The following is a 19,778-nucleotide window of genomic DNA, read 5'->3' as shown; positions in this document are numbered from 1 at the left end:
CGCCTTTGGACTCGAGTTACCTCGGCCTATTTACAACAAAGCCTTGTATCAAACAAGGCTTGGCGGACCTCGAGTTACCTAGATCTTCAGCCTTTGGCCTCGAGTTACCTCGACCTATCTACAACAAAATCTCTTATCGAATAAGCCCCGGTGGACCTTGAGTTACCTCGGTCTGCCGCCTTTGGCTTTGAGTCACCTCGGCCTATTACAACAAAGCTTTGTATCAAACAAGCCCCGATGGACCTTGAGTTACCTCAGTCTACTGCCTTTGGCCTCGAGTTACCTCGGCCTATGTACAACAAAGCTTTGTATCAAGCAAGCCCCAACGGATCCCGCATCATCTTAGTCTATTTTGCAAAGTCACCCCGGCGCTTCTCTCTCAGCCACTTAAAGCAGCAAGAAGCTTATTCAGATAAAGTAGATCGCAAGCTTCATCAGTCCCGCTAAAGCCCACTGCGGAATAGGAGGACATGACAACTCTAAACTCATTCGGTAATCACAACAATTAAGCAACCAAACGTTACAGAAAACAAAGAGAAGAAAAAGTATAAGGAACCCACATTTGGGAAAACTCTCATTTCATTACTCCATTTCATTACAAAGTATGTGCACAATACAAAACTTTCATTATGCCTTCGACGGTTCACTTACAACAAAATACAATCGAACCAGTTCAAAATTTTATCCTAACCAAGCTTTAGCACAACAAGACCAACCCAGCTAACCAAGCTTTAGCATAGCAAGGCCGACTCTATTGTCAAATACAGTCCTTCATAGAGCCCTTAGTAGTTTCCTAGAAATGATCTCTAGAAAATCAACGACAGCATCATGGATGCCCCTGACAAGACATCGATTGGGCCCCCCTCTCGCGGGCCACATCTTAGTGATGTGATCCACGCAAGCGAAGGAAAGCGTAACCTCAAGGGGAGGTTCAATAAATGCAACAACACCAGCATGAAGATCGCGAGCCCCAAAGAGCCTGAAATCCCAAGGACAGTAGGAAAGTAGAGGCGGCAAAGGGAAAACTTCTCAAGGATAAGACATAAGTTTGCCCTCGTACCATGACCACCACGAGTTACTGACCCATATACCACGAGAACCACGAGCCACAAGTCACGACTAACCCCAGCCATCGACGCATCACCTGAATCGACTACGTCGTCACTGGAAATAGAACCGTACGCCAGCAGAGTTTTGACTCGACTTGACATCACCAGCCATCTGGTTTCAAGATATTTAGCTAAAAGGAGGATGCAAAGCATTGAATAAAGGATATGCTGGAAGCAAAATGAACAACACCCTTTTATAGGCATCACAAGGAACACTGAGCGTCACCCATCCCACATACGATAATGCCGCTCATTAATGCTTTGCATTCGCTAACAGATGAACTGCCATCAAATAGAGCCACAAGCCCAAGAAGTTCATACCCCGCCCTTAGGAACCGGTGCACTTCCTAGGGAAGCGCCCCCAGAAAGCGGAGTATTCTAGACCATCATGCGTTTAATTGGCCTTTTTAGGCCAACGCTCCCTGATCTCGTGTCATACACGTTCTCATAACATGATGCCCGTAACGCCACAATCTGAGAACCCCGGCACCGACCCACTTCGACGCCCCAATCCCAAACCTTTAAAGACGACAAGGAAAAGCAAGGCGAAAGAGGAAAAAGGCAAGCTGAGCCATATGCGAAAATATCTCTTTTATTCAAATAACGCCAGGGTTACAACGTTAACCAGCCCCGTATAACACAAACAAAAAGAAATAAGACCTGTCCTAAGGACCATCGGTAGGTTAATTCGACTAAGGTGAATTGAGAGCCCCACTCTGCTGCCTGCTATCTCCCTCTACCCTTTTAGCCTCAGTCGCCTCCTGACTCCCTTTTAAAGCTTTGTCTCCAATAGCTGGATCGAGACGAGTCCTGATCCACAAGTTGGCCACCCGCCACCTCCTTAGAGGGGTCGCACCAAGTAAAATCTGCCCTCAGGCAGAGTAGTGAGGCTTGTGCTAACGCTGCCTCAAATCCACTCAGATACTGTAGAAGAGCCTCTCTCCTTGCACAAGCCTCCAAGCGGGCAACTTCTTGGTGGGAAGCATCTAGTTCTGCCTCCAATTCCTTGATCCTTTCATCTAGCTCAACCAACTCCCGTCGAGCCTCATCTCCACTACCAGACACTATTGGCCATCTAGACATTACCCTTTCCACCTCCTCATCAGCTGAAGCTGCCCTCCAGTAAAGGTTGTCAGCGTCAGCCTTAGCCTTAGCCTTTCTTATCTTTGACTCCATGAACAAAAAGTGAGTGGCACTGGCTACTTGCAATTGGAACATATCCACCCACCGATACAGCCCATTCTCCCCAAGAGAGGCGAGCCTCCACCAATCGGCCTCCAAAAGGAGTTGATCGTGGACAAATTTCCTTGGTCGAAAGGCATGGCTCCAAAGACTCCGAGAATCCTGCTTGGCGTCATCACAACCCCACAAGCTTGGCCGCGAAGGACACGCCAATCGGGGAGGCACTGACTCTCTATCTGCCTGATCTAAGCCTGATGAGATGGCGACATCAATCACTGGATTTGAACCCGAGGGGCCCGTAGTGTCGATAGTTTGCCCCGGACCTAAAGAGCTGGGTACCCTAGTAGCTTGGTCTGACGCATTAGGAGCTTGACTGAAAGACCCTAGTTCGACAGCCACCCGGCGTCTCTTCCGCTGGAGCGACACCTCCTCGACCTTCGGGGGGGGGGGGGGAGGGGGTGTCGGCGGTAACTACAGCAATCGCTTGGGCGCAATTATGGCTTCTCCGCTTCACAGCAGCGATAGACACTCTGGACGATATCCTGGCGCTTTTTTCCATCGCGTGCCTCGCCACCTCTTTCGCCGTTAAACCCGACTCCTTTTCCCCTGAAACAAAAGGTCCTAATAAGAGCTGCTATTCAAATAGAGCAAACCTAAAAATAAAGCGATAGCATACCCATATACTCGGCTAATGCTGAGAGTCCTCCCCCAATTCCACTAGCTCTGTAGATTCCAGCTGAGGAGAAAGCGTGAAGGCATCTACTAAGGCCTGATCCTCCTGGTCAAAACTCTGATACTCCGCCCCTAAAAGGGAATTCGGCTCCGATTTCTAGAACAGTGGATACTTCTCTTTGCCTTCCTCGTCCAAAAAAAAATTGAGTTCTTCCTTGCTCGAACCCATATTGAAGAAACCATCCTTAAAATGCTTGAAAAACATAGTAAAGGCCTTCAACACCGATTTCCCCATATGGCTAGTCAGAGAAATCCAACCACCTCGATAGGCCCTTTTCCACTGATAGCAGTGGAAGAAGATTGCCTTATTAGGTGTACGACCGGTATCTTAAAACCGCGAATGAAGCCCCAGCTGTTCGAACGCAATTGCATCGGGGCGACGTTCATCGCCTCCAGTACTAAACTCTGGAATTCGGTTAGAGGAAGTCGCAACCACAGCCTTGTGAATAACACCTCGTACATTTACAAGAACCCAAATTCTGGGGTCGAATGACAAATGCGCTCATCCCGGCCACAAGAAAGGCAGATAAACTCTTTCCCCTTCCGCTCAGGGATGTGACTTTTCTTCTCACTGCAGCCAAAGATGAATCTGTACAAAACTTCAATGCGGTCCGAGCGACCTCCTCAAGTACCCAGTCATACGGACGAGCGGAGCCTGAAGTAGAAATAACCATCCACGAAGTCGACTAACCAACTAGGCAGAGTAATCGAATGTTGGAACAAGAATCCCAAAGACAGAAGATAGGTTCGTGAATGACAATAAGGGACGTATACAGGCAGGGTAGCGTGTACAAATAGTCATTGTATGAGGCACAAAACAGGTGACCAGCGGCCACCGAAACTTTGCCACATGCCCCACAATGAGTACTCTGACGGACTTATACTGCCTAGGATAGTAAGCCCTTTCATGCCTTCAGACGGCGCCTTACACCCTCGAACAGGCGCCTCGATTCTCGAAGCCATGGAGCCCCGCGCAATCAAATAAGACCACCCAGAACCAAAAGCCCAAAATTCCAGGCGCCAAACCCCTCGAGGGAATGGTAGCTCAACCCCATCCCACAAACCAAAACCATGGTCACAATAAGCTAACCAGGATATCCAAGCCACAAGGACCGGGCAAGACCCACATGAAGCCAGAGACAGGAATAAGTCATCCCGATAGGGAAAGAAGCGCGATTTGTTATTAACCAAGAAGCACTCAACAAGTTAGAAGGTATGATGTGAACCCCAGAAGGAAGGTGAGACCCGATGATCAAAAATGGTTCCTTTGCCAAGGATTGTTCTAAAACAGATTCGTAATAAAGAAAACAAAGGACCTTGACCCGTTATCTATAAAGAGATTGAACCAAAGGTATAAGAAGGTAGGGTTGACACCACACTCAAGATAGATGAGAAGAGTTGTGAGTGATAAGTCAAGAATGAATGCCACAAGATGAAATCTTGATAAGTTCAAAAGTAGTTCGTTGAAGAACCAAAGAGAAAACTCTCACTAATAATATTGTTCAAAAACTAAATTCCTCTCGAGTTACATTGGCTTATATAGTCGATCACCAATCCTAAACTAAAAGGAAATAAATCAAATCCTAAGCATAGTAGGAATTGATTACAAGAAGGAAATAACATAATCTGATAATAAAGAAACATGAATGATCTAAAATAGAAAAGATTTAAAAACAAAGTAGGAAATAAGGGAACTGGTCAAATATTCAACCATTCCTTTTTATGTGCCTGGATCTTATCAATCAATCATCCCCCGAATCTTGCAATCTTGTCAATCAGATACCAATCAATCAATCAACTCCAAATCTTGCAATCTTATCAATCAATCAATCAATCCCAAATCTTGCAATCTTGTCAATCAATCAACCCCAAATCTTGCAATTTTGTCAATCAATCAACCAATCAATCAATCAACCCCAAATCTTGCAATCTTGTAAATCTTCTCAATCATTCAATCTATCAACCCCAAATCTTGTTATTGGGCCTCCATAAATGCTCAACAGATATTGGGCCTCCATTAATGCTCAAATTGGGCCTCCATGAATGCTCAACAGATATTGGGCCTCCATTAATGCTCAAATTAGGCCTCCATTAATGCTCAACAGATCTTGTGAGGCTTTAGCAACCTAATTCACATCATTCCCCCTCTCTTGAGAAAGATTTGTCCTTAAATCGTCACCTACATGAAAAGGAGAGAAATCAGCAACATTAAAGGTTGCACTTGCAGTATACTCACCCGGAAGGTCGAACTTGTAGATCCTTTCAAGCACTTGAAATGGATCGTCTCCCCTTGAAAGTTGTTTTGAACGCCTTTGAACGGGAAATCGTTCCTTCCTTATGAGCCACCAAACCCAATCACCAGGATCAAATACAACTTTCTTGAAACCATTAGGTATCTTTTCAGGGAACACATCATCAAATTTCTGCAAAAAGAAACAACAACACCAGACAAAGAGGGGTTAAGGTCAGTAGTACTAAAACAAACCTATTTGTACGAAAGTACAATCATAGGCTGATTTAGAAACAAAGCCTTTTTGAATTCACTCTCTCTTACATAATAGTTCACTTGTTTTCTCTCTTTTCTTTCCTCACTAACCGAAACTCCTTTTCCTTTTTTGCTCTCCTTTGCTTTTTGTTTGGTCTCAATTTCTCTTACTTTTGAACTCTCACTCTCCTTTTTCATCATCTCAGTTTCTCTTACTCTTGAACTCTTACTCTCCTTTTTCTTATCACTCTCTTTTTTTAACCTCACTTGATCTTCATACACTTGTCTTGGGGATAGGGTTAGAAGAGTAATTGGTTTTTCATTAAGTACAAAGGAGAATCTATTGGTATAACCTTTGTGAATTACACACCTATCAAACTGCCATGGTCGCCCCAAAAGAATATAGCCGGCATGCATTGGCACCACATCACACAAAACTTCATTTGTATAGTTCCCAATTGAGAATGAAACAAACACTTGTTTAGTTACTTTAAATTCTCCACAATCATTCAGCCATTGTAACTTATACGGCCTAGGATGCTTCAAAGTCATCAAATTCAATTTTTCAACCAAGTTACTACTAGCCACATTAGTACAGCTCCCCCCATCAATAATCATGTTGCATACCTTATCGTTGACATGGCATCTAGTATGAAAAATGTTCTCACGTTGCTCTTTCGCCTCCATTTTGACTTGCATACTAAGAGCCCTCTGTAACGCCCCGCTCCCACCTACGGGTGTTAGTCACGAATAGCCAACTTACTATTCACACGCTAGGGCAAAGATGAAGAGACGGCTACGTTTCGACGGGAAACGACCTAGGTGGGAACTAGGCTTTGCCCTTTCTTCGCTCTGCTCGAGGGTCCGGGAATTATCAAAACGACCTATTAAAACTCGAAACCTCGCAATCGTCACCCCTTCTCAAGCTCTTTAATGAAAGGCTAAGGGTGACCTCCCAGGATCGAAAGAAAATAAGCTATAACTCTCTAGCTTCAAATAAATTATGGCATAACGCCTTAATTATAAGAAAATAATTTTTCTTTTCTTTGCCCCAACCATTAACCCATTTATCTCACTTTCAATTCCTTTGGAAAATATTTGGATTAATATTTCTTTGGAAAAATTTAAATAAATTTTCCTCATAAATCTCCATTGATTTTCCCCTTTAATTATTTCACAAATTCCATAATTTTCCAACCATTAGGAAATTAATTTTTGAAATACAAATCTCAAGGCATCCTCATCCAATTTCAAAATTTAAGGAAAATACTCCATTATTTAATTTCCCAAAATATAGAAAATTTTTCCACAATTGCCTCAAATTTATATTAATTTAATAATTAATTTAGAGGTTAAATACTCATTTATTTTTTTATTTAAATATAATTTAATTCAGAATTTCCAAAATAACATAATATATTTAAATAAACAGAAAATGAAAATGAAAATAATAAAAAATAAAAGAAATCACAATCAGCAGAGGAGGGGGGCGGGCAGCAGCCAGGCGCACGGCCTCTCGGGCAGCGCGCGCGCGCTGGCCACGCGCACCGGCCGCGTGCGCTGGCCGCGCGAGCCATGCGCGAAGGCAGCGCGCGTACGCTGGCCGCCCGCGCTTACCTGCTGCGCGCAGCCGCGCCAGCCGCGCCCAGGTGCGCCCCCTGGCTGCGCCCAGCACACTGCCACAACTTCATTTTTTTAAAAAATTTTTTTTTTTTTTTCTTTTTAAACTCAAATTTTCCAGAATGCTTTTACACTACAAAAGGCTTCCAAAACATTCAAGTTTGCCTCAATACATCCACATTAAGCATTCATTACACATTAACAAAGTAAATACAACATTTAAGCACAAAATACATAAACACTACAACTCTTGCTTTCTTCCTTGCTTCCAACACTTAACCTTGCAAAACTCCATTTCCCTTTGATGATTCTCCACCTACATTGAGGTCAAATGACCTTATGAGCCAAAGCTCAGTAAGGGTGCTATGCAAATGTAAATGAAGTATGAGAAACATAACATGTAATGCAAATGCAATGCACATTAAGGGTAGTTCTCCATGCCCTCATAACCACTTAGGTTAAGGCACCAACCAACCCCTCACTCCCATCACAAGTCCTCCTTATGGCCATAGGTCCACTAGGGCACAAAACATGCAAAGAACCGTCACATGCAACTCATACAAACCATGTACAAATGCAAGCAAAACCCCACCACTTGGGGTTATCCCTTACCTTGTTTTCTTTGAAGCTTTAATACTTCCACAAGCCAAGAATCTCTCTTAGACTTTGAAGCTTCAACACTTCCACAAGCTAAGAATCTCTCTTAGACTTTAATCACCCTTAAAGAAAAATAATAAAGGAATTTTTAGCTCTTATACATATGCATTCAAACTATTTCAAGAGAGGGAACTAGGTTTACCTTGCTAGCCTTTCTCTTCCTTCTCTTAGTCTTGCTTGCCTTCTTGCTTCTTTCACTTCACATGTGGGGAAAACCTTGAATCAATTTCCCCATTCCCTATTTATAGAACTTTCTTCTCAATCCATGCCAAATCTCAAGATTTCATCCTAGCCATAGATTTCTTCTTAATTTAAGAGACTTAATCTCTACCTTTAAACACTAGCACAATCCTTGTGCTTCTCCCAATTTAAATCCTAGCCATTGATTTTAGGAGAACACTTGTCTAGACTCAAAGAAAACACAAATCCAAGAGACTTTGTCTTCTTAAATCTCATCCATTGATCTTTTCTTTGGAGACTAAATCTCCTCCCTTGGATCAATCCCTAATTTCCATAATTCTCCCATTTTCCAAATAATTAAATAATGACTATTTTCAAGATTGACTAATTTCCCAATTTTTCCATTTAATTTAAATCCATAACTTTTCAAGCAATTAATGGTGACTAAAATAATTTCTTTTTGATTTAAGTTTAAAGGCTCTTGAAAGACATAATCCATTTACTTTAACATTTAATTAAATCCACCATTTTCCCACATAAATGCTTGACTATTTTCTTTTTAATATGGATTTTCTTTTAATTCCCTCCATCATGGCTCTCATTAATGCTTGAGAGACTAATTTCTTTTTCCTTTTTGCATTTATTTAAATATCACTCTTGATTCATAAGATCATGCCATGTGTCACCAAATTCTCTCAATTAAATAAATCCTTGTCTCCAAATTTAATTAAATCTTATTCCATAAGATTTTGCCAAGTGTCACAACAAGACACTAACTTTGGCTTCCAAGTTTAATCTCATCTCTCCATGTGGCATTACCACATTAATTCACCAACTTAGGGAAAAATATAATTATTCTCCTCAAATAATTTAATATCCACCATTTCCCTATATTCCATAATTAAATTCCTTTATGGAATTAAATTCTAAAATTCCCAAATATTCTTGGTGAATTTATTAATCCCATATATCTCCACATAAATACCAAATTGGGATTTTTATTCACTTACATACCTAATTCCACATAGGAATTATTTCCAATTTACCAAAATACCCTTTATATTGGATTTCACTATCCAAATTACCAAAATACCCCTCTCCTAGGGCACTCTCAATCTCAAGGATCCAACACCTTCTCAAGGGCATTTTTTTGAAATTTTCTCACTTTCTTTCTCATTCTTTTAACACCTGTAACATCGGGTGTTACATTCCTCCCCCCTTAAAAGAATTTCGTCCTCGAAATTCGCTTTACCATCATCTCCTACCCAAGACAATCACATTCTCAGGCTACTTGCCAATTCTCCTGCTCGAGAATCCCATAGCCTATCCATTCTTCACATTTACCTCGGGTTACACCTACCTCAAGGCTTCACTTTAGGCTTTCGATCTTCCAACTCTCGAGGACATTCAACAACCAAACACTGCTTTGGCCTCTTGCCAAATTGCACAACTGGTTGCTGATCACGCTTATCGCAACGCTATCCATTTCTGGATGGATTTTCGCTACCTTGAGCGTCACTTTGCAGTCCACTTCCATTTTTCCCATCAGTCAAAACCACATACGCTAACATTGCATCATTGATCAGTCTACCATGATTTTACGCCGATCCCACATGGCAACATTTCTCACTGCCAATCACATATGGCCACGATTTTACGCTGGTCCAACCAGTAACGTCTTAGCACTTATCATTGACCGCAATGTCACATTCTAGTGCCCATTCGACACTCGGACACCCATTCCACCATGGCATACTGCCATTAATCACACGCCTGCATAGCTTGAATTGATCCTCATGGTAACCTCTCATTACCGATCAACTTACCATGCTAGCACTACCTAGGAAGCACCCATTTGGCCCACCTTGCCAACTTCAACCATTTCATACATGGTCTTCTACCTTGACCAGTCGACCCTCATTTATCAGTACGATTACGTAAAATCGACTTACCTAACACCGTGCCAGGCTATCACACATTTCAACCCTGTGTACTGCCCGAGTTCACATCGAGCTTGGCGACGTGTACACCATTTCAATCTCACCTCGAGCCTAAGCATGCTCGGGCCACAACCTTCTCCCAACCAGGAGTTCTTAGCATTAAGCACACAACGATACTTACTAGCTGATATCACATGCTAGTAGGGTCTCGTACCCATACCAGGGAACTCTTCACTGATCAACCCCTCTTTAATTCTTCACCCCATTTCAACTTTTACAATCATGTTCCCATGCTAGGCCTTACCTTGGTTCTTTACCCTACCACGAGTCCAGGATCCTACCATTGCGCTTAGGGTTATGGAACCTTTAATCAGCCCTCGTCATCACCCACGGTGCATGGCACAAGTGATTGGCTTATTACCATTTGCACAATCACTTATGCATCGCACCTGTAGGATGATTCGTGCCTTTGGTCCACACCACAACAAGCCATCATGGTTACACCCCCACTCTTGTAGCGGTCTTCTGGCCAAATTTTCTCGCCCAGCTTCACTTTCATTGGGACATTTTAAATCTCACCATTTCTCAACAAAGCCTCTTACTCTTGAGGCATGAACTTTCAGCCATCCTACATTGGGTTCATTCTCAACCGCAAGAGACACCTGATTTAAACCATGCATAATGGTTCCTCTTGTCCTCCTCGGCAAGGACAACACCATGACAGCAACGAATTTCTCCCCCACGGTCGTTGCATCTCAAAATTCACAGATACCAGCCTTCATGGCCATTCACACTCGGCTTCAAGGTCTTACCATGCACAATGGTTACCTTTGACCTTCCTAATAACTTTTTTTCCCTAACCGCGACGATGACACCACCATGCCATCTCAAAAGACTTGCTGCTCTTTGAATCTCACTGGTCACCACAACCAGCACGACCCCACTCTTAGGTCGCCTTCCTCACATCACCTTTTATACATATAGCATCTAGCTAAATCCCTGAGAGACTCTGGCTTCTCCCGGATTTCTTATACACTTTGCTACAGCTAGCTCACACCTCTCAGTGAGTAACCACATGGCTCTAACACCACAACAGCTTCACTAGCCGATTTCTTTTCACAACCATTAACCTTAGACACGAGGTTAATTTTCATCAATTGCCCACACTCCAAGGCATCACTTCAACTACATCACTAACAGCCATTAGGTGATTTCATCACCTCAACACCACTACTAGAGACCAATCTCATCCCACAAGCTCTTCCTTCGAGCTCTCTTTACCCATTGGCGATATTTTAAATTTGCCATCATCTTTCATCTAATCAACTCGCTTAGCTCTAGCTGGATCGCCCGGCTCATACCCAACACCACCCGACTCCAGGCACTACTCTTGCAATCATCGACTATCGCTTCGACTTAAACTCCACTCACTGGAAATCACCCCTGCCACTCATGTGGAATTCACACTTCCACTGGATGCCGTAGGACTCACCTTCCTACTCAGGCACTTGCCATTACGCTGGCTTTTCCCCGGGTGATCTTTCCTGATAGAGTTGTAGCGTCTTAGGAAGTTCATCTCGCACCGTTGCCTCATGCTCAACCTCACTTGGGAGAACATCTCTAGTTCTACCCTGATCACATTTCAACACTACTATTGATAGCTCTCATTCCAAAGCCACACTCCTCTGAGTGGCACATTTCTGCCCTGACCAACCATCTTTTATCACCTTGCATCTCTTTCTCACAATTTGCCTGGTCTAACCACCAGGACCCGCTGAACCTTTATACTAAAGGCATGTACGGTACCCACAAGGCTTTACCTCACTGCCCTCGAGCCTCACGCTCCATTATTGCCATCAGGTGCTACCACCTGGCAATTTCTTGTGTGTCATCAACTGGAAACCCTTCTAGTGCCACATGAGGACACTTCCTCATTTCGCATCGACACAACCAAGACTAACACCAGACTGTGCCATTGCGTACCTTCACGAATTTCAAACCATGCCTTAGCCACATGTTCAGTCTACCATAACTCACATCACTAGATTAGAGATCGCTTTATTTGAAACCTCCGCATACTTCAATTTCCCCATCACATTGTTGGCTTTCACCTCGTAAGTCTTGCCCTCCACGGCACTTACGTATCATTCTTGAGCCGTTTACCGACTCCACCAATCAATCCCATCTTCATGCATTACTGCAAGATCACACTGGGTCCATCATCCCGATTTACCAGATCACTTCGATCAAATTTAACCACAACTATTTTAGCATCCTTTAGCAAGGAGCATCACCACACCTCTTCTTATCACACCACAAGATATCACTCCCTCGATTCACAAACTTTCTTGCTGCCTTGACACCAGCAGCACTACCACCATACCTCAACCCTTTCGAAATTTTAGGTCTGGCTCAGGCATAACCTACAGCATACCCCAGGTCTTCGGTGTCTAATCGTCTCCACCACAGACAGGTTACTCCACGTGGAGGGCTGCAGTCCCTCCTGTGGACTAACCGTCTGCATCCAGTGGTCCCTAGCATTAGACCCATCACTGATAGGCGTCAACCGTAGCATTATTCCCACGCTAGACCCGTTTCTTTTCCCCGGGTTTCTTTCTCAAACATCTCATAGATCTTCAGTCCCTGACCATCTGCATAGTCACTGTGTTGCCCTGTGCTTTAGGCGCGCCAACACCTGGTCACCATCATCGTGTCACTCCCATACACTGGCCCAACACTGGTTCCCCATTGTGTTGCCCTGTGTTTCAGAGAGTCAACACCCAACCATTATCAGTGTGTTGCTCCCTTACACTGGCCCAACAACAGTTTCCAACAGCATGACTCAGGTCCCACTCTGATCTATTGGCACCCCATAGTGTGACTTTTAGCTTTCCAGTCACACCTCTAATATCGAACACGGCATGACTACTACACCACGCTCGTAGCCATTTTCCTAACCAGACGTCCTACTCGACAGCAATCTATCGGATTCCCTAACGAGCTCCGCGATTCCTCCTTAGGACTACTCTAAATGTCGTATCCTTTACAGGATATTTCGGTCTCACCTGACCAAATTTCTTAGGGTGCTGCTCCAGATCTTCGACATTTGACCGTCACTTGCAGTTCACTAAATTGCTTAGGCTCATGGGCCACTTGCCCTCAACGCGAGCCAACTCATTAGTCCCTTGCCACATGGTCCATAGTATTAGATCCGTCACACCGAGCCTTGCACCCATAGCATCAAAGCTATTTAAAGCCTCCCGAGCTGCGATGGTTCCGCCACCACCTTACTCGAGCCATCTCACTTGGTTATCCTTGCCTTGATAACCTCAAGCTCATACCATGAGCCCCACTCCTCAAGACTCTACATCTCTTATCGCTTAAGAGACTCTCATACCACTTCGCATCTTGAGGACTCATGATCTTACCCCACAAGATCATATATCACGGCTCTTATTCACATTTGGAAGCTCCAACTTTCCATGACAATGGATCCAAACCCATCATGATTCATTTCACCACCTAGCTCATCCCAAAAGCTTGGTTATCAACTATCTCAATCCATAACTAACACGCTGAGCCTACCTTAAGCTCTATCGTCCATATCCATGGAGTGCCTTCCATTACCCTAAAGTAAATTGAGACCTCTCATCTCTCCTTGCACACTCATGTATGCATTCAGTCACTGCGCCCGGCCTGGCCTTCCCGCACGCCTCGATCAGGCTTCCTTGACTTGGAACTAAAATTCTTAGGCTTCCACATCGCTTACCATGCCCCTGCCCACTTGGCATCCATGTTGGCATTTCTTGCGCACGCATAGCCCACGGATGTTCGGTTGCCACAAACTCATCGCCCTCGGACCACACACCGTTCATACCCTTCATTGGGTGACCTCCGCGTCTCCCATCAAGGGTCTCATGATCTTAGGCGTCATCTCAACCCCAGGCATCACAATGAGGGTCTATTCACCTCTCATCTCCCAACCTTAGGCGTCCCACCTGACCCCAAGCGTCATAATGAGAGTTTTGATTGGCCCCTCATCCATCAATCACATGAACGGTCCTTTGGCCCCTTTACAACTAGGACTTCTAACCCCATAGCGTTTACACGCTTATCAATGCACGCCCAACTCCTTAATCCCAAATCTGGATTCCAGCTCGACTCACTTGGGATTTCCATCTCATGCAAACACCCGCTAGGTCCACTTGCCACACGCCTATCATTTCCAATGATAGACCTCGTCTCATCAAGAAGCCAACTAGGGTCCACTCATACCCTAGGCACATCCCCTCCGAGATTATTTTAACGACACGATCACATCGCCTGATGTCGAATCTTTTCCTTGAGCCTCCAACTAACACCCACTTTAGCTCATTTTATCCCAAGCGCACACGTCTTGCTGCACCACTTCCAAAGAAAAACTCTATTCCCTGGAACATGCTCGGCAAATCCCTGACATAGGGACGCTTCACTAATCCCTTCCCAGACTAGTCATGCTTCGGCTTCGTGTCCCCACACGAGCCTCAACACTTCAATCTCAAGGAAATCTAATCCTTAAAATGCTTCACTTACTCCCAAATTTTTCACATTCGGGTTCTCGATTCCAATACCCATACTTGGGCATTTGACTCTTCTTTGCTCGACCTGTATATCTCTTACGGGATATCATCTCGCCCCACGATAATTTTCTATCCCTACGATAGGAATATCCGAGCACTCCATTCGAATAGCCACCAGCTTCAATGCCCCGACCCAACTCCTAGGGTCCTCGGGTCACCCGTGGTTCCACTTCCAAGGCCCTCCGATCGTCCTTCAACCACATTTCTCCAAGCATCCTCCACTTGATTCGCTAACCATCGCTCTGATACCAAACTGTAATGCCCTGCTCCCATCTACGGGTGTTACTCACGAATAGCCAACTTACTATTCACACACTAGGGCAAAGACGAAGAGACGGCTACGTTTCGACGGGAAACGACCTAGGTGGGAACTAGGCTTTGCCCTCTCTTCGCTTTGCTCGAGGGTCCGGGAATTATCAAAACGACCTATTAAAACCTGAAACCTCGCAATCGTCACCCCTTCTCAAGCTCTTTAATGAAGGGCTAAGGGTGACCTCCCAGGATCGAAAGAAAATAAGCTATAACTCTCTAGCTTCAAATAAATTATGGCATAACGCCTTAATTATAAGAAAATAATTTTTCTTTTCTTTGCCCCAACTATTAACCCATTTATCTCACTTTCAATTCCTTTGGAAAATATTTGGATTAATATTTCTTTGGAAAAATTTAAATAAATTTTCCTCATAAATCTCCATTGATTTTCCCCTTTAATTATTTCAAAAGTTCCATAATTTTCCAACCATCAGGAAATTAATTTTTGAAATTCAAACCTCAAGGCATCCTCATCCAATTTCAAAATTTAAGGAAAATACTCCATTATTTAATTTCCCAAAATATAGAAAATTTTTCCACAATTGCCTCAAATTTATATTAATTTAATAATTAATTTAGAGGCTAAATACTCATTTATTTATTTATTTAAATATAATTTATTTCAGAATTTCCAAAATAACATAATATATTTAAATAAACAGAAAATGAAAATAAAATAATAAAAAAATAAAAGAAATCACAATCAACAGAGGAGGGGGGCGGGCAGCAGCCAGCTGCGCCCCCACAGCGCGCGGTCGCGCGCGCACGGCCGCGTGAGCTGGCCGCGCGGGCCATGCGCACAGGCAGCGCGCCCGCACTGGCCGCCCGCGCGCACCTGCTGCGCGCGGCCGCGCCCAAGCACGCCCCCTGGCTGCGCCCAGCACACTGCCACAACTTCTTTTTTAAAAAAAAAAATATATATTTTTTTTCTTTTTAAACTCAAATTTTCCAGAATGCTTTTACACTACAAAAGGCTTCCAAAACATTCAAGTTTGCCTCAATACATCCACATTAAGCATTCATTACACATTAACAAAGTAAATACAACATTTAAGCACAAAATACATAAACACTACTACTCTTGCTTTCTTCCTTGCTTCCAACACTTAACCTTGCAAAACTCCCTTTCCCTTTGATGATTCTCCACCTACATTGAGGTCAAAGGACCTTATGAGCCAAAGCTCAGTAAGGGTGCTATGCAAATGTAAATGAAGTATGAGAAACATAACATGTAATGCAAATGCAATGCATATTAAGGGTAGTTCTCCATGCCCTCATAACCACTTAGGTTAAGGCACCAACCAACCCCTCACTCCCATCACAAGTCCTCCTTATGGCCATAGGTCCACTAGGGCACAAAACATGCAAAGAACCGTCACATGCAACTCATACAAACCATGTACAAATGCAAGCAAAACCCCACCACTTGGGGTTATCCCTTACCTTGTTTTCTTTGAAGCTTTAATACTTCCACAAGCCAAGAATCTCTCTTAGACTTTGAAGCTTCAACACTTCCACAAGCTAAGAATCTCTCTTAGACTTTAATCACCCTTAAAGAAAAATAATAAAGGAATTTTTAGCTCTTATACATATGCATTCAAACTATTTCAAGAGAGGGAACTAGGTTTACCTTGCTAGCCTTTCTCTTCCTTCTCTTAGTCTTGCTTGCCTTCTTGCTTCTTTCACTTCACATGTGGGGAAAACCTTGAATCAATTTCCCCATTCCCTATTTATAGAACTTTCTTCTCAATCCATGCCAAATCTCAAGATTTCATCCTAGCCATAGATTTCTTCTTAATTTAAGAGACTTAATCTCTACCTTTAAACACTAGCACAATCCTTGTGCTTCTCCCAATTTAAATCCTAGCCATTGATTTTAGGAGAACACTTGTCTAGACTCAAAGAAAACACAAATCCAAGAGACTTTGTCTTCTTAAATCTCATCCATTGATCTTTTCTTTGGAGACTAAATCTCCTCCCTTGGATCAATCCCTAATTTCCATAATTCTCCCATTTTCCAAATAATTAAATAATGACTATTTTCAAGATTGACTAATTTCCCAATTTTTCCATTTAATTTAAATCCATAACTTTTCAAGCAATTAATGGTGACTAAAATAATTTCTTTTTGATTTAAGTTTAAAGGCTCTTGAAAGACATAATCCATTTACTTTAACATTTAATTAAATCCACCATTTTCCCACATAAATGCTTGACTATTTTCTTTTTAATATGGATTTTCTTTTAATTCCCTCCATCATGTCTCTCATTAATGCTTGAGAGACTAATTTCTTTTTCCTTTTTGCATTTATTTAAATATCACTCTTGATTCATAAGATCATGCCATGTGTCACCAAATTCTCTCAATTAAATAAATCCTTGTCTCCAAATTTAATTAAATCTTATTCCATAAGATTTTGCCAAGTGTCACAACAAGACACTAACCTTGGCTTCCAAGTTTAATCTCATCTCTCCATGTGGTATTACCACATTAATTCACCAACTTAGGGAAAAATATAATTATTCTCCTCAAATAATTTAATATCCACCATTTCCCTATATTCCATAATTAAATTCCTTTATGGAATTAAATTCTAAAATTCCCAAATATTCTTGGTGAATTTATTAATCCCATATATCTCCACATAAATACCAAATTGGGATTTTTATTCACTTACATACCTAATTCCACATAGGAATTATTTCCAATTTACCAAAATACCCTTTATATTGGATTTCACTATCCAAATTACCAAAATACCCCTCTCCTAGGGCACCCTCAATCTCAAGGATCCAACACCTTCTCAAAGGCATTTTTTGGAAATTTTCTCACTTTCTTTCTCATTCTTTTAACACCTGTAACACCGGGTGTTACACTCTCCTTGCCACCAAGAGCTCCCCATTAATCGGGTACTCAATGCCACTTGCATCCTCTAAAGGTGGCATGGACTCATTATCAGACTTATTATCAATCTCATCTTCAGTCTCAATATCACCATCATCTTTCAAAATCATCACTCTCTTGTTTGGGCATTGAGATGCAATATGGCCTGTTCCCAAACACTTAAAGCATTTTATATCTCTATTTCTAGGAGGTAGAGTATTAGATTTTACCTTATTTGGTGCTCCTCCATCTTTGTTATTTTTGAAGATTTCAACATTAGGCCTTTCATTCTTTCCACTCCAATTCGATTCCCATGTTGAAGAAGAACCTGAATTTTGCCCAATTCGTGTGGACCCCTTTCTCTTCAATTGTTGCTCCACTTTAATGGCCATGTGCACCATGTCATCTAACTCAACGTAATGTTGTAATTCTACCACATCTGCAATATCACGGTTCAATCCAACTAGGAACCTGGCCATGGTAGTTTCTCGGTCCTCCTCCACATTGGCTCGAATCATGGCTACTTCCATCTCCTTGTGGTAGTCCTCGACACTTTTGGAACCTTGAGTAAGGCGTTGCAACTTCTGAAATAAGTCCCTATAGTAGTGACTTGGAATGAATCGCCTCCTCATAATAGTCTTCATTTCTTCCCATGTCTCAATGGGCCTTTCACGATTCCGTCTCCTGCTCAAAATAAGTTGATCCCACCAAATAATAGCATAATCAGTAAATTCGATGGTGGCCAATTTTACCTTGTTCAATTCAGAGTACTTGTGATAAGCAAACACCATTTCAACCTTCGTCTCCCACTCCAAATAAACTTCTGGATCATTTTTGCCTTGGAAAGATGGAATCTGCATCTTAATGTTGTCCAAGTTATTATCAATGCTTTCTCCATGTCTAACTCCTTTATCTCTATTCCCACGCCTAATTCGGCCTACACTTACATTAGAGGCACGATCATCATCATCTAGGTCATCCCCATAGTCATCTTCATAATCATACCTAGGTGAATGCCTCTCTCTTCATTGCACAGTAGGAGCTCTAGGTGGCTACCCCCTTTCTGAACTAGATTGAACTTTATCTATTTTCTCATTTATCTCATCAAACCTCATCTCCATTCGTTCAAATTTTTGCTATAAGGACTGAAAAAAGAGCTTGAAATCTATATTTTCCTAAGCTTCATTCTCTTGAGACATGTTTAATACCCTGTGAAACAAAGTTAGGAAAGCTCACAAACACTCCCTCACGTGTTTCCTCTCAAGATTGATAACACTCACACTCGTGTATTCTCAAACTTGGCTTTTACCCTCTTATGAGCTCACACTCTCTTGCCTTTTTCCACTCTTTAGCCTCCTCTTTTAGTTCTTTATTGAACTCAAATAAACTCAATCAAGATTTTCCTTACAACAATCCAAACTCAACAAATCATATCACTAAGTATGAGAATGGGTTAATTCGCAAAGGATGAAAAAAATAGGCAGAATTTAAGAAGCCAAAAGAATAAAGTTATAATGAAACAATGAATAAGAAAGGCAAAGGAAAAGGAGATACGAATTTTGATGCAGCTAGGGTCAACTGCTCTAAATAGACAGAATACACACTTTATGCAATCAAAACTTGGATGATAAGCAACACTTCAACTAATTCAAATTCAATTGATTTCTGAATTTTCTATACTTTTTTTTTTTTGAATTTTCAATTTTCAATTTTGCACTTTCTTTTTCTTTTCAAACTTCCAACTTTCCACTCTTTTTTTTTTTTTTTTTTGAATTTCCAACTTTCCCTTTTTTTTCTTTTTCTTTGGATTCCCAACTTCCAACTTTTTAAACTTGAACAAATCAAGATGAAGAATATAGGCAAAGTTGCAGACTTGAAGAACAAATAATGGTGCGAAAATAAAGAGAAATAATAAAAATTGAAAGCAAAAACAAGGATAGTTCAAACTTGATTTAGAGCCAAAGCTCTGATACCAAATGATGTGAACCCCACGAAGGAAGGTGAGACCCGACGATCAAAAATGGTTCCTTTGCCAATGATCGTTCTAAAATAGATTCG

The sequence above is a fragment of the Diospyros lotus genome, chromosome 8 (assembly GCF_014633365.1).
Source record: "Diospyros lotus cultivar Yz01 chromosome 8, ASM1463336v1, whole genome shotgun sequence".
Lineage (NCBI taxonomy): Eukaryota > Viridiplantae > Streptophyta > Magnoliopsida > Ericales > Ebenaceae > Diospyros > Diospyros lotus.
Note: the sequence above shows the minus strand (reverse complement) of the source record.